Here is a 16,566-nt window from a genome sequence, read left to right as displayed (position 1 = left end):
CTTGTTTGTACATCCTGATACGATGTGTTTCCATTGTTATTTCTTTAATTGGCTAGTCATACGATCAGAAATATATTTTTGGAAATTGTAACTACACTTGTTTAAAAGGACAAATTAGCACTTTGTTTTCGGTGTTTCGTTAATATACGTAAGTAAGACGTGATGTGACGGTGTGATCAAGTTTTACAATGTCAACTTTGGTGAGTACGTTCCAATTGTTTTCTTCTCCGCTTTAAAATAACAAATAGAAGTTGTATTTGTTAGCTTTTTGTGTAAATTTTAGAATGGCTCAATTTTAATATTTTGTCGTGTCTACCCTATTGATCAATTATTTACCGTAACTTGAATGCCCTGCTTGGAATTACGTCTAATTTTAAATACTTGCTAAAAAAAAGAAAACATGCCTAATAAGAGGCGGCAGAGTAGGAGTCGATCGCGAAATCGCAGATCGCATTCTAGCCAACATGATTCACGCTACAGACGACGTAGCCCTTCTAGCAATATTTTAACCGAAACAATGCAACAAATTTTGAATAGATTTGTGTCATTAGAGGAACAACAGGTAGTGTCTTCATCTCAACGAATGGAGTCTAGCGGCCGCGCTGCAGTGGAAGTAGCCAAGTCCGCGGTGCCTGTGGCAACCATCAGCGCCGAGCGCGTTCCTGCCGTTGAGCCTGCCGTGTCGATGCCGCCGCCGTCGCAGTTGGGCGAAGCTGTAACTGCGAGCTCGCTTCAAGGGCGCGCTCCAGGCTTTAACGACTCCGTCCTCACCGGAGCGTCCCGCGAGCGCTATGTCAGTCCAGGCTAGCGCCGCCGATCGCATCATCGATGCGATACGATCCATAAATATACCGGTGAGATCTAACCAGTCTTATTATAGTTCTAATTTTGATCTGAGTGTTAATGACATAGAGACATGGTGGAAAGAAGTAGACCGTGCTAGGTCTTCTAATAATTGGAGTGATCACGAATGTCTTGCATTGGCAATTGTTTACAAGGAGATGCTAAAACGTGGCTCAGTGAATGGGTAACGAATGACCGCAGTTGGAGTAATTTTAAAAACGAATTTAAGCCTTTATAAGATTTTTTTTTATAATATTATTATATTTTAAATCTAACCTTATTTGATAAGAATATTAATAATAATAAATCTTTAGTTCAGACACATGGTCCATACAAAATAAAAATGCAAATTAAACACACTAGCACAAAAATAAAATAAAACAAAATTCTTTAGGGCACATGTAGACGTGTCCACATGGCCAGCACTGGACAGTCCAATCCCACTCTATCAACAATGAGTTGCAGGTAGCTGTTGGTGCTGTCCCGCACCCGCCGCATCAGGGATGCTGCTCTCTTCCTGATCAATGCGGCGAAGCCGTCAACACCAGCATCAGCAAATATCCCAGACGCGCTGCAGAAGCGCGGCAGCCCCAACAGAGCCCTGAACCCATTGTTGTACTGAACCCGCAAGGCATTGTAAGTACATATTGTAGTTTCAAGTAGTACATATTGTAGTTTCAGTGTGAATTGTGGTATGAAGTGTATTATAATTTTGAGAGTTAGAAAGCTGATGTTTTCTTCTGAGAAGATTTCCAAGAACCATGTGGTAATTACATTGTGTTTTTTAATACAATAGTACTATATTTTGTATTTTTTGTTGTTTTGACTATTATTCTATCTCACTACATATCAAATAAAGTATCAATGACTATACTTGATATTTTATGTACGTAAATAAATCTTATTCCATATTTACGTTAAAATGTTGCTAAATGTTTTAAAGATTAACTTTCTATTATTGTTTCAAATATTGTAGATCAAACTGTAAATTGGTCATGACATGACAAGTTTTTCAACCTAATTTGATTTATGATTCTATCATAGACATTTCACAAAAATGGGCAGGCAATAAAAGTTCCAGAAAATCTGTACCTGTAAAAACTAATCATCATTTTTTACATGGTTTGTGAGTTCCATCATTGTAGAGAATTGCAAAGAAGTTTTGTAAGTAAAGGGGAAGAGATCCAAATAATCAAAGAAACCACTTTTTTAATAAGGTATGTAATTAGGTGAAAAGCAATAATTAAATTGATTATGTTGTACACTTGAATCAATTAATTACCATTTCATTCTGTTGCAGATGAATGAATGCACCTCTTCAAGTTCTACAGAATTATTAAATGAAGGAATCTGCTTCAGAATTACTGATTGCATGTCGCTGCAACATCTGTGCTACTAAGTTTGATTGTTGGATAATTAGCTGAGGGTGGAACTTAAAAATAATGGTGGGGTGATGCCAATATAAGAGACCGCACCCTCATTTTCGGGACACACTCGCCACCGAACACTGAAGCCAGCGGAAGCTCTGCCCGTTTGACTAGCCAAAATAATTAATCATTTTAACTCTGATAGTTGATTAAGTTAATGTTGTATTTTTAAATAATTTTAGTGTTAATTACATTTATTCAATTCTGTTAGTTTTCTTATTAATTCAAAAAGTACTGTAGTAGTGTATAAGAGATTGTTGTTTTAATTTTCCCTGCTTCTGATCCTTAAGACCAGAAGTGGAATAGTGAAACTCCCACGTCCTTGTTTGTACATCCTGATACGATGTTTCCACTGTTATTTCTTTAATTGGCTAGTCATACGATCAGAAACATATTTTTGGAAATTGTAACTACACTTGTTTAAAAGGACAAATTAGCACTTTGTTTTCGGTGTTTCGTTAATATACGTAAGTAAGACGTGATGTGACGGTGTGATCAAGTTTTATAATGTCAACTTTGGTGAGTACGTTCCAATTGTTTTCTTATCCGCTTTAAAATAACAAATAGAAGTTGTATTTGTTAGCTTTTTGTGTAAATTTTAGAATGGCTCAATTTTAATATTTTGTCGTGTCTACCCAATACCCTTGATCAATTATTTACCGTAACTTGAATGCCCTGCTTGGAATTACGTCTAATTTTAAGTACTTGCTAAAAAAAAGAAAACATGGCTAATAAGAGGCGGCTGAGTAGGAGTCGATCGCGAAATCGCAGATCGCATTCTAGCCAACATGATTCACGCTACAGACGACGTAGCCCTTCTAGCAATATTTTAACCGAAACAATGCAACAAATTTTGAATAGATTGGTGTCATTAGGGGAACAACAGGTAGTGTCTTCATCTCAACGAATGGAGTCTAGTGGCCGCGCTGCAGTGGAAGTAGCCAAGCCCGCGGTGCCTGTGGCAACCATCAGCGCCGAGCGCGTTCCTGCTGTTGAGCCTGCCGTGTCGATGCCGTCGCAGTTGGGCAAAGCTGTGACTGCGAGCTCGCTTCAAGGGCGCGCTTCAGGCTTCAACGAATCTGTCCTCACCGGAGCGTCCCGCGAGCGCTACGTCAGTCCAGGCCAGCGCCGCCGATCGCATCATCGATGCGATACGATCCATAAATATACCGGTGAGATCTAACCAGTCTTATTATATTTCTAATTTTGATCCGAGTGTTAATGACATAGAGACATGGTGGGAAGAAGTAGACCGTGCTAGGTCTTCTAATAATTGGAGTGATCACGAATGTCTTTCTCTCATTGGCAATTGTTTACAAGGAGATGCTAAAACGTGGCTCAGTGAATGGGTAACGAATGACCGCAGTTGGAGTAATTTTAAAAACGAATTTAAGCCTTTATAAGATTTTTTTTATAATATTATTATATTTAAATCTAACCTTATTTGATAAGAATATTAATAATAATAAATCTTTAATTCAGACACATGGTCCATACAAAATAAAAATGCAAATTAAACACACTAGCACAAAAATAAAATAAAACAAAATTCTTTAGGGCACATGTAGACGTGTCCACATGGCCAGCACTGGACAGTCCAATCCCACTCTATCAACAATGAGTTGCAGTTAGCTGTTGGTGCTGTCCCGCACCCGCCGCATCAGGGATGCTGCTCTCTTCCTGATCAATGCGGCGAAGCCGTCAACACCAGCATCAGCAAACATCCCAGACGCGCTGCAGAAGCGCGGCAGCTCCAACAGAGCCCTGAACCCATTGTTGTACTGAACCCGCAAGGCATTGTAAGTACATATTGTAGTTTCAAGTAGTACATATTGTAGTTTCAGTGTGAATTGTGGTATGAAGTGTATTATAATTTTGAGAGTTAGAAAGCTGATGTTTTCTTCTGAGAAGATTTCCAAGAACCATGTGGTAATTACATTGTGTTTTTTAATACAATAGTACTATATTTTGTATTTTTTGTTGTTTGACTATTATTCTATCTCACTACATATCAAATAAAGTATCAATGACTATACTTGATATTTTATGTACAGTCAGCGTCATATAGATCGTCACAGACAAGATATTCAAATATATAGGTACACCAAAAGTATTCAATTATATCGGTACAACAAAAGTCCTCAAAATAATAGATACATTCACCCTGCTCAAAAACATCGGTACATACACAGCGTCAAATATATGGGTACATGCAAGATGCTCATAAATATCGTAGCAGCCACAGCGTCATAAGTAACGAAGCAGTCAAGGTGCGCAAAAATATCGGTACATTTGACAAAATTGAACTCTATCTCTATATACTTGTGATACAATTTGGAATAAACTACTTCTGTTACATTCATTTGACACTTTGTATTAACATTATAGGTTGTCCGGAAAGTTCGTTCTGATTTTCGATATAAAGCTTACAATAGACTGTAGCTGAAGTGGATTCATTTTCGGATTTCCACCATTATCAAACGTCACAAAAATTTCTATATTGTGAATAATTTCATTTCATTGGTTGAGATGAAAACTAATTTTTAAAATTTTATCCAATAATAAAAGACGTTTTAGGTATAGAGTCGTACCAATATAATTTAAAAACATTTCCAAAAATTTAAGAGAACAGGGTTTCAATTTTCCTTATAAACCGGCACGAACTTACTGGGCAACCCAATATTTTTCTTCTCCTGTCATAACGCTTACATATAAAAGTTTGTCACGCCGAATATGACAGATACGTATTAACTAATATCAAATTTCGCCTTGTCACAATATATATAATACTAGATTGGCGCAGTATTCTAGTATGTTTGCCGTAATATGTAAGTTTACCGGTTCGAATCTCAGGCTACTTTTTTTATTTTATCAATCACGGGGTTATTTTTTCATAACCAGTAAAAATTTGGTAATGTAAAATTTTGCTCGATAATTTTTTTTTATAATTTTCGCTGTCGGGTAGAAAGAAATTTAAATAAAGTTAACAACAATTAAGTCAGACCATCGCGGGTGAAGTAAGTGGGCGGAGCGTGGTTTGTCTTTGCGGGTTTTAAGGATGGTACGCGCGGAAACTATACGTACAAGTGTTATCTACATATGTGTGCGCGCCCACGCACACTGGAATGTTTATTGCAATCGGCCAAAAATTTGATGTAGTTTGGATATTGACATTCAGTTTTTTTTCTTTGTTTCTTAAATATAATCAGTATCAGTAAAAGGTAAAAGTAAAAGTGTTATTTTTACCGGTACAAGTTTAACAAACATGAGTAATAAACAAATTACATGCCAATAGCATCGCTTTATCTTCTTCATTTTTGTTTGAAATAGAAAAGTACTTTAACGGTCAAACTCATTAGTCCAAGGCAATATCAAAAAGTACCCAATAACTACGGCGATAGAATTTAAATACATGTGCTTCGATATTAAAATTAAAAAGTTTAAATATAAAAAAAAAATAGTGGCTTGGGATTTGAACCGCCGACCTTACGTACCAACGGCGGCGAACGGTAAGGCCACGAGACCAAACTAGCATATATGATGACAAACTTAAATTTGATGTTGGTTTTATCTACCTAATATCTGTCATCCGCGTCGAACACTATTAGTAAATTTTGAAAAATGGTTTGATGCAAAGTGTCAAATGAATGTAACAGAAGTAGTTTATTCCAAATTGAATCACAAGTATATAGAGATAGAGTTCAATTTTGTCAAATGTACCGATATTTTTGCGCACCTTGACTGCTTCGTTACTTATGACGCTGTGGCTGCTACGATATTTATGAGCATCTTGCACGTACTCATATATTTGACGCTGTGTGTGTACCGATGTATTTGAGCAGGGTGAATGTATCTATTATTTTGAGGACTTTTGTTGTACCGATATAATTGAATACTTTTGGTGTACCTATATATTTGCATATCTTGTCTGTGACGATCTATATGACGCTGACTGTACGTAAATAAATCTTATTCCATATTTACGTTAAAATGTTGCTAAATGTTTTAAAGATTAACTTTCTATTATTGTTTCAAATATTGTAGATCAAACTGTAAATTGGTCATGACATGACAAGTTTTTCAAACTAATTTGATTTATGATTCTATCATAGACATTTCACAAAAATGGGCAGGCAATAAAAGTTCCTATAAAAACCTGTAAAAACTAATCATCATTTTTTACATGGTTTGTGAGTTCCATCATTGTAGAGAATTGCAAAGAAGTTTTGTAAGTAAAGGGGAAGAGTCCATATAATCAAAGAAACCACTTTTTTTAATAAGGTATGTAATTAGGTGAAAAGCAATAATTAAATTGATTATGTTGTAGACTGAATCAATTAATTACCATTTCATACTGTTGCAGATGAATGAATGCACCTCTTCAAGTTCTACAGAATTATTAAATGAAGGAATCTGCTTCAGAATTACTGATTGCATGTCGCTGCAACATCTGTGCTACTAAGTTTGATTGTTGGATAATTGTAATTCTATACTAAATTTGAAAAATAACTTATTATATGGAGTAGTTTAACCGCAAATCTAAAAATGAGTCACCATGTTGCAGGAAATGCTAGTAACTACATTAATGTCAATATTGATATATAGATGTGTAACCTATAGATTTAGTTTTTTATATTAGTTTGATAATAATATGACAATTTTTAGTAATATGTATTAGACTTTAATATAAAATATACACTAGCATAACAAGATTTTCTCGAAATTGGGAAATGCAGTGTATAGAAAATAAAAATATAATAAAATATAGGGAATTAAGTATCAAGTACAAAAGATAAAAAAAATAACATTTAGTGAAAAATATGAAACAAAATTAATTTATTAAATTTGGATGTTACAAATATCACAACTTCTAATAAAACCTAAACTTTTTTTGAACTAAGTAATAAAAAATAAACAAAGATTGTATACAATTTTCTTACAAGTAATTTAAATTTCAACACAGGTACTTTACCCCAAAATGATGCCTCCTAAGCTCATTATTTTTCCTCGTTAAGGAATCTATAGGTTACACATCTATGGAGAATAGTAATAACAAAAGAGTTAATATGGGAATCTTTAGGGTCATGATAATTTTAAGGTAAAACTTAAATATTGTATTCTATTTTTACATTACATTATATTTAACATGACTTTTACATTTGCAATGTTTTGATAGGAAAAGTTTGGATTAGGAGACTATTTGGAGCGTCGGCAGTGCAGTTGGCGCTTGACCGGATCATATTTTACATATCCAGGTACGATCTCCGCTATATAGTAATGCGTTCTTCGAATTTCATGATAACATCCATCCGACATTCTTACTGTAATTACAAATCGCATACAACTGCATAGAAATTCAAAGATATGTGTGAAGTCAACCAACCCTCACTGGCTCTGCGTTGTTGAATAAAACCTAGTCGCATTCTTGAGGTTAGGCTCCGAGCTTCTCAGTGAAATATAGTGTGTCCGTATAATGAGCTTGAATGATGACGATTTGTTTTGCTTCAATGCATATTGTCTTGTTAGCAATTTTCTAAATATTTTACCAACAGATAGGAGCTAATCTCTTTCCAGTGCTATTCTATTTCTCCCGACGAGAGTGGCACTACTACTCCAGTTCTATCAGAAAATATGAGCTATCAAATAAACAAACTGTAACAAATAAGCATTTATTATAGTTGGGGTATTTTGTTGGTGAACTAAACAATAATGGTATTATTACGAAAGCAATGAGCATTATGTTGCGTTCTTAAAATATGTTCGCTTTAGTTGGAAAATTAAATTAAAGTTGCAATTAACGAAATTGTTTTATTTTTCCAAATTGTTTTCCCTCAAATAATACTTTCAAACGTCAAAAAGGAAACTGACAGATAGATTTTTTTAGGTTGGTAGCAACGTAGACTTGTTTATAATATTGCTAGCATTGAAAATCAATTGTTATTCTCCGTTTGTGTATCTAATTAGTCAAGAGTCCCGTCTCTTATTTTATATACTCTTTGGTTTATTGGTTTAATGCTGACTGCGGAGGACATCGTTGTCTGGTGTGGTGGGGTGTGGGGGGGGGTGTTTTCATGATGAATACAAATAAATTGTAAATTTGTAATTTAAATTACATACTTAAATTAACTAGATTAAATTGTTTATTTATAATCCAAACTTTAGATGTAAAGAAATCATAAATTTTTAAATCACAATATATTCATATGCCCTATGTTTTTTTTTTAAAACAGCCCAAAAATTATTGAGACAGTTATGAGTGAGATAGATACACAATTTTCAAGATGGAGGATCTCCGTTTGCGTTCAATTTGTAGCACAGATTATAAAAGTTTCGCTTGCCTACACGGTACCCTACCGGGAGTTCGAAAGTGATTCCATCGCGTATGAATTGTCGTGTGTCATTGCAAGTCAAAGTTTAAATGTTTTTTATGTTTTATTGTTAAAATTCCCTTTAATTATCATATGTTGACATTTATGTGATTATGTGTTATCATCATTTGTGTGCCCGAGGTGTATGATAAGGGTAAGTTGACTGTTTATTCACTAGATCATGTCAGACGGTGTTGCTAAAAAACTATATCATAATGTTCTTATTAGAATATGTTTGAATGTTTAAATTTCTCGTTGTTGTAATAATTTTAAAGTCAATAGCTGAGTTTTGTTGACGTTTTAAAGTTTATATTCGTATTAGTAATCAATTAAAAAGGTATTATTTTTGACATTGATAATAAGTTGCAATCAAGTGTTTAAGTTTGTATCGTAGACCGGTTTACGAGGTTTAAACTTTGTTTTACTTAAAGGAATCTTACTGGAACCTTAAAATTATAAAAGAGATTAATTAACAACTAACTGCTTGCATAATCATAAACAAATTAGTAAAAAAAAATATTTACTTCTCTTTGCTAACCATTGTAATTATACTAAACATTAAGCTACAGACACCTGAAAATAAAAAGGCGACATTTTTTATTATTTAATGACATTTAATCATTAATTAAATGCATAACATGTAGACAGTTAAAGTATTTAATCCCCAACCTAACTTGTTAACTTGCAAGAAATAATGTGACCTTCAAGTTAAAACAAGGCAAATAATATTAAGAATGAAATCATTTTTATTTACAAAAAAATAATACATTCCAATGACATCATGTATAACATATTTTTAAAAGATAATTTCAAATCACTGTTATTTTTTTTTAAATGGAATGTTAGAGTGAGATAGAACTATTTACAATATGGACCTAAAAAAAAATCTACTACCCTCATTTAAAACTTATGTAAATACAAAATACCTTGACTGATGAATATATTAAGGTTAACATTTTAAAATTACATTGGTAAAGTGATGATGTATAAAGTCAACATGGCCGAGATTCTAATAATTTTTCTCAACCAGAGTTCTCAGTTATTTCATCCATTTTGTATTACATATTTAAAACCTTATTCTTGTGTAGTTATCACTGCATTTTAATTGCAAAAACATTTGTCTATGAAACATATTGTCATATTTATTGTTTTTGATAAAGACCATCAAATCATTCAATGTAAAGGGTTACATATCTTATAGTCTTTTAATAGCTGTCACTAAATTCATTCAATGGGTTATATATCTTTATACATTTGTTTCGTCAGTATAAACTCGTAATATGTCATCACTGAGCTGTTTTTTTTATATTGAATAAGCTAGCGCTTAACTACATTCCCACCTGATGTTAAATAATGATGTGGTCTAAAGATGGTATACCATACCTTAATAAATGCCTATTCTTTCTACTCTATTTCGGTACAATAACTATTTATTATATTATCTTGACATATGATATTTAACTTAGTTACTTATACTGTTAACTGAAGCAGAACTAGCCAGCAGATCTTGTACCAGTATGCATATAGAAAATCATTATGTACTTGTGTTTCAATGGTTGTTTTGGTAGATGAAGATGGATGAGTTTTCTTTTTGTTCTCAGTCATGTGAAACCCATTGCTGGGTATAGGTCTCCCCGAAGATCGCCATGATCAGTCCTGAGCTACCTGTGTCCAGGATACTTCGGTTCCTAGGATATTCATTCTGCTATCTTATTGGAATTAAATATTTAATTTTATTGACAAACTATTGTTGTTAACATCATTCAAGAATAGAATAAAATAAAGGGTTTGAAGAACTTAGAATGCTCTTAATCATTTAATATCCCATTTTCTACTATAAACATAAATAAAATTATAATTCTAGAAGTTTATAAATATTAAATTGTTAATTATAACATGATTATATGTACATCGGGTTATTATATTACTAACTAGCAGTTTCCCGCGACTTCGTTCGCGTGGAATTAAAAATTCTAGTAATATAATAGCTTGCGTCATAAGGGGATATTGTAGCTTCCCAACAATGAAAGAATTTTTCAAATCGGTTCACTAGTTTTGGAGTACTTCATACAAACAAACAAACAACCAAATCTTTCTCCTTTATAAGTATAGATATCATAATACTTGCTCTTTGAGGAAGACTTCAAAAGGTCATCGTCTTTACTGTCTTATAATGTAAAAAAAGTTACCAAAAGTGGTTAAAAACTAGCATATTAATCTTAGTCTATATGTTCGTGTGCGCAATTTGTCAAACATTGGCCAAATGTGCGCACAATGATTACAGTTCAATCTCGCCGCGTCCGATTGCCGGATCCTAATTGGTCTAATTAGTGTATGCGCGCGCGCACTGTTTGCTCTAATTAATTGTTTCCATTGCCTCTAACGAGCTCGTTCCCGTGAGATATCTATCAATTTTTGTATTACCTTCAATAAAATGTTTTATCGATTTATAAAAAAAGAAATCGTTTATTATGATATATTTAGGGCGCCACTAAGTGCACTAAATGCCTTTTTCTGAATAAAGTTTTGTAAAACGATTTGGAATAGTTTTTGATTTACTTAAGCGTGGTAACCCTAGCGTACAACTGGCGGTAGGCGGACGTTAGCTCGCTCTAATTATTTGCTATGGGCCCTAACGAGATCCCTTGAGGTTTCTGCATACATTTGTATCAAAAGATACGCTTTCTAGTTATTTAAATTTTACAGCATGACCGTACTAATCCCTTAATTACGCATGTTTTATTGTGAGTCATGAGATTATAAGTTAAATGCTTTTTGTTTATTGTATATAACCATCTTGGATCTTAGCAACCTTCAACTTGTTTAAAGTTAGTAATGCTCTCTATATTAAAAAAAATCAGTTAAACAAAATAGTCCTACGAGTAACTTGGTTTAACTACTAAACTTACTTAATATTAACTATAATATAATATTAACTTAACTACTTAGCATCCACGTACACCGTTTGGAATTTTTTCTACCAAGAAACATCGGGTGGGATCATGGTTAAGCGCTGGTTTATAAATTGTAAAAAGGTGCAGATATAAGCTAGTCCCAAGTCGTGTAATAATCGAAAGGTGAAAATTATCTATCTGTATCTACTCGTTACATTAACAGGCATTGTAGTACTTTGTGGAACAATTCTTAGCACAAACTTTGCGTGTTTCATAGCGTCGTGTTATGGCAGCCTCACAGCGACGCATCCTAATTGGCTTAACTATTGCTCGCAATGGTCTCTTGAGTGCTGTAGGGTGACAATTCTACGTTTTTTTAAGTGGACACTATATCAATGAAGTTTTGTTAATAAAGACAAGAACTTTAAAAAACAAAGGAGCGGACTGTTAGTATAAATACACGTTGTAACAAAATGTCGTTAGGGTAAGCGTACAGCGCACCAGTGCCACCTCTCCGTACCATGGTCACCCTACAAATTAAGTAGAAACATGTATGTAAAAATTTATTGAGTATTTATAGTTTTGCAATTGCACATAATGTTTTATGCAAGACTCGGTGTCCCCGTGGAATTAAAAGAAAAGTTAATTAATAGTTACCTATGTGCTATTCCATAATATATCCTATTTTTGTTTTTAATTTCATCCTGATTCGTTTATCCTAGAGTCACGTGATAACTAAAATCCATCCATCCAAAATTTCAGTTCAATTATTACAAGTATATTGCGAAAAATTCAAAATTGAGATTAATAATTATAGTATTTTAATGCATATTTCATGGTCACCCTACATTTTCTGCAAAAGAAATTCTTTTTGCAAAAACGATTGTATTGTCATATTTAGCGGCTGTATAGTAGAGGAAGTTGTCAAGGCTTGCATTATTACCTGCGTAATCAATTAAGGTAACCCACTTAGGTAACATTGAGTTTTATGACATTTTAACCTGCCCTTCATAATACTATATGATAGTGGCTAGAAAAAAAACATTTTATGATTTTTGGCTACCACAAATCGTCAGTATATATATCTTTAAGGCCTTAGTCTGCAGACTAGGCCTTAGCCAACTTTCTAAAGCTAAGTCAAAAATTATTACAAAACTAGCTGTCGCCCGCGATTCCGTCTGCACGGAATTAAAAAAAGACTTAATAAGTAGCCTATGTGTTCCTCCAGACTATGTTCTAAATCTATTACAGAGATATGTTTAAACAAACATCCATTCATCCAAACATTCGAATTTATAATATTAATACGATGTAAGTGATAATTTGTACGGTTTAATACTCATATCATTACCGATTTTTTTGTCTATTGCCGAGATTCAAAAATATTTTAAATACCTCCTATTCTCTTTGTAATTTTTTTCTAATGAATTTTTGTACAGGCGACGTTATTATTTCACAATGGGAAGCAATCAATGCGTTGCTGCAGTTGAACTCTGTGACAAATGATACTCGACCCATTTCTGATGCTTCAATTTGTGCGATTTTACTTGTTTTTTTCTTTTAATTCCATCGTTTTTTAAAGGTGTTTCGGCAGTGGAAATTTTTGGTTCTTCATCTATGATGCTCAAATACTTTTTTTTAATATTATAAGATGGCAAACGAGCAAGAGGCCACCTGAATTCGCCGAAATGGCCAAGTGATCCCTGCCCATTCTTCTTCTTTCAGCGCCACTTCAGTTTGGAAGGTTTGGCCGCTAACTAGGAATATTTGTTCCTGTCAAGTACAAGGCAAAACAGTTCCTCCGCTGATATCCCCATCCACTCCCGGATATTACGGAGCCACGACTGGCCATAGATGTCTGCTATTGCATATGTCTTACCTACCTTTAATCGACGGAGGAGACACACAGAAAGACAATATTCCCCCTTACCATGCCTCGATATGTGGTTGACTATGGTCTAATCACCCTTAACTTAGGGTAAGCTCCGAGCTCCTCGGTGGGGACGTATAGTGAGCTGATGATGATGATGCCTCCCTAACTAACTAGGATGACACAGCGACCCGAAGTGGGTCTTGGTCTCCCTAACTATGCCTCCCAAAAAAATTAAATAATGACGAATCAGTCTCTTTTACATTTTTTAATTAAAAAAGAACAATGAGGCAAGAAAAATCGTGTTAGTAACAAAGGCTCCTTGAAATAAAGCGTCTGCGATTTCAACGGTCAGGTGTAGTCCATTGTTTGCTTTTGATATTATGTATTCTGTTACCAAGAATTGTTGGACTTTTATTAAATATAGTCAAAGAATTAAATTCACTTACCACTTGGATCACATGTCACAAGAGTCAATTCACCAACCTATAAAAACCATGATGTTAACGCATATTTTAATGGTTAGAAGAAGAATCTTTTAACCTTAATAATTTATTCTTGGTTTCTGATACCAAAATCTCTGTTTAAAACATATCATTATCACTTTCATTATGTTTGACGAAACAGAGATAACAACATGTTTTAAATAGGGATTTCGGTCTAAGAAATCCACGATAAGTCAAGTCATAATAAGCAAATGGTAAAAATCTTTGGGAAATAATTATGTAATTTATTTTTAATAAAAGAAAAAGTAAGAATCATTATGCGTATGGACAGAAAAATTAAAATTTTTATTCTTTTAACCAGCGTTTAGTGTTTGTTTGTTTAACGGATAACATGTGTGTGCATTATTGAGTCATTTTAACTTCGTTTTTTTGTAAGCCATGAATATCACAGAAGCGGATCAGAACCACTATAACAGGAATAACCAACCTTTAATCAACTTGCCATTTACCTTAAAAAAAGTTAATCAGACGTGCCATCAAATAATTTTGGGTGTCACTAGCGTTCCGGTCCGTTCCTCGGAGATCCCGGAACCCTCTTTAATTGCGCTCAAGGCTACTGTGGGGGTTTTAGTGGGTCAAACCCCACATAACCCCAGAAGACAGAGTATCTTTCGATGATGTCCCTCCAATACGTAAAAAAGGGGGTCAGTCGCGTGTCATTGGTTCAGCTTTCGCCATTAATGCACTATATTATTCGATGTTTTCAATTTAAACAGGCCATAAAATAACACTGATTTCCTATAGTAATAAGCATGCGAATTCATAGATATGGGAGCTTTAGAAAGATTGAGTTAAATTCCCATATTGCTGCCCTTATTGGATAAAATCAGTAGACTAAAGATCGCCCTTTAGGGGTGTTAAGGATTAGATATCTGAGTCTATTCCTAATTTATTTCTTGCTCTTTTAATATCTTTTTTCTTGTATAATATCGAATAGTATTCGCACTTTTAATGGCCCAACACATATTTAGTTTATTTGTACTTGTTTACGATCTTTAAAACATCAGATGTCCAAACACGTCGCTTACAGCCAGGATGCACGTTTCTGACTGTTGTCAAGGTCGAAGAATTCTTTTGACACAGATTTAAATGAATAAGCACATACGTATCTGTTACTGTGAGTTTCCATTGACCAAATATTTGTATGATATATTGTGGTCTCTCTCATTTCCTTCGAAACGACAGAGACAAAAATATGTTTTAATACAATTGTTACATCAGAGTTTACAATTATGTAATCGTATATGTAATCGTAGTAATATTATCAATATTAAGGTAGATGGATGGATGGATGGATATAAGAAGGTATGTGAAGAATGGCTCAACGGATCTCTATGACATTTGACATGGATGGACACATAGGCCACTAATAAAGTTTTCCTAATTACGCGTGGACGGACCCGCGGGCGAAAAGTAGTTGTAATAACTAACTAACTTTAACTAACTAGGTTGCCATCGTTGTCAAAATAATTGCGAATTTATTCGTGGAAAGGAACGGTCACAATAATGAACTATTAGTCAATGTTTCGTGACCTCGGGATGAGGGAGCCAATAAAATTATCGTGAGTCTCATGTCCTATAGTTTCTTTACTAGTGTTTCTCATTAAAAGTCACATATTATGATATGTTCTAAACAGTCCTAGGCCTTCATTTAACTATGCAAATATATGTCAGTATCAGATATTCACATGAACGTATTATGTACGTACACAACTACTTACCTTGGGTATTATCTTTTTGTATTCGCAAAGAGATATATAGTAGGTATTAAAAAATAACTTAGTAGCCTATGTGTTCTTCCAGGCTATGCTTTACCTCTATGCCAAATTTCATCAAGATCCATGCAGCCGTATTGAAATACCTTCAAACCGCGCAAAAAATAATGTACCTATGTATTGCTAGCTGTCGCAGGCGACTCCCTCCGCGCGATGTTAAAAAAAAAAACTTAATTATTACCCTATGTGTTCTTCCTGACTATTTTCATCTATACCAAATCTTCGCGGGATCCGTTCAGCCGTTTTGTAGATACCTTTAAACAAACATCCATCCATCCATCTCAACATTCGCATTTATAATATTAGTAAGAGTAAAATTTAATATGGCATCAAATGTACTCGTATATAATTATATTAAGTAATAAGGAAGTATAGTGCTTAAGACATAATACTCTTGGAAACTTCTAAAAGCTTCCAGTCTCATATTTACAGAGGAAATGCGACTGAAATTTTCTTCGTAAATTTTCTTTGTACCGTAATAAAAGCTCGTACGATCCGAGTTTTCTACAAACTTTACATAAAATATATTGTAGCTGAGTTTTATGTAGTAAAAGACGAATTTTATGAAGCGCGAACGACATATAGAAGTCGTATATGTAACGTTATAACATATTCAAACCTCTCATATTACTATGTTATATTAAAAAACAATCTGAACTTCTGTAGACGATAATCTTACTAATATTATAAAAGCGAATGTTTAGATAGATTTTTGTTTGAAGGTATGTCCAGAACGGCTGAACGGATCTCGCTGAAATGGCATAGATGTAGAACATAGTCTGGAAGAGCACAGGCTAAATATATATTTTTTTAATTCTCCGAAGACGAAGTTGCGGGCTGTCGCCTAGTCTTATATAAGACTAATCATCAAACTTCAATGCCT

General features: G+C 34.0%; 1 protein-coding gene across 3 annotated transcripts in view; it reads left to right on the top strand.

Annotated features, from left to right (window-relative positions):
- The first annotated feature begins 8,553 nt into the window (after positions 1 to 8,553).
- Itpr (Inositol 1,4,5,-trisphosphate receptor) overlaps positions 8,554 to 16,566 on the top strand; it is a 47,820-nt gene continuing 39,807 nt past the window's right edge. For 2 of the 3 annotated variants that reach the window (XM_013319284.1, XM_013319282.1), the window contains exon 1: positions 8,554 to 8,792. The gene's annotated coding sequence lies outside the window, so the exon portion shown is untranslated. The remainder of the gene's footprint in view (positions 8,793 to 16,566) is intronic. The other variant, XM_013319283.1, reaches the window with a different exon arrangement.

The sequence above is a fragment of the Papilio xuthus genome, unplaced genomic scaffold, assembly GCF_000836235.2.
Source record: "Papilio xuthus unplaced genomic scaffold, Pxut_1.1 DF826159.1, whole genome shotgun sequence".
Classification (NCBI taxonomy): domain Eukaryota; kingdom Metazoa; phylum Arthropoda; class Insecta; order Lepidoptera; family Papilionidae; genus Papilio; species Papilio xuthus.
This window is presented reverse-complemented; position numbering and strand designations above follow the sequence as displayed.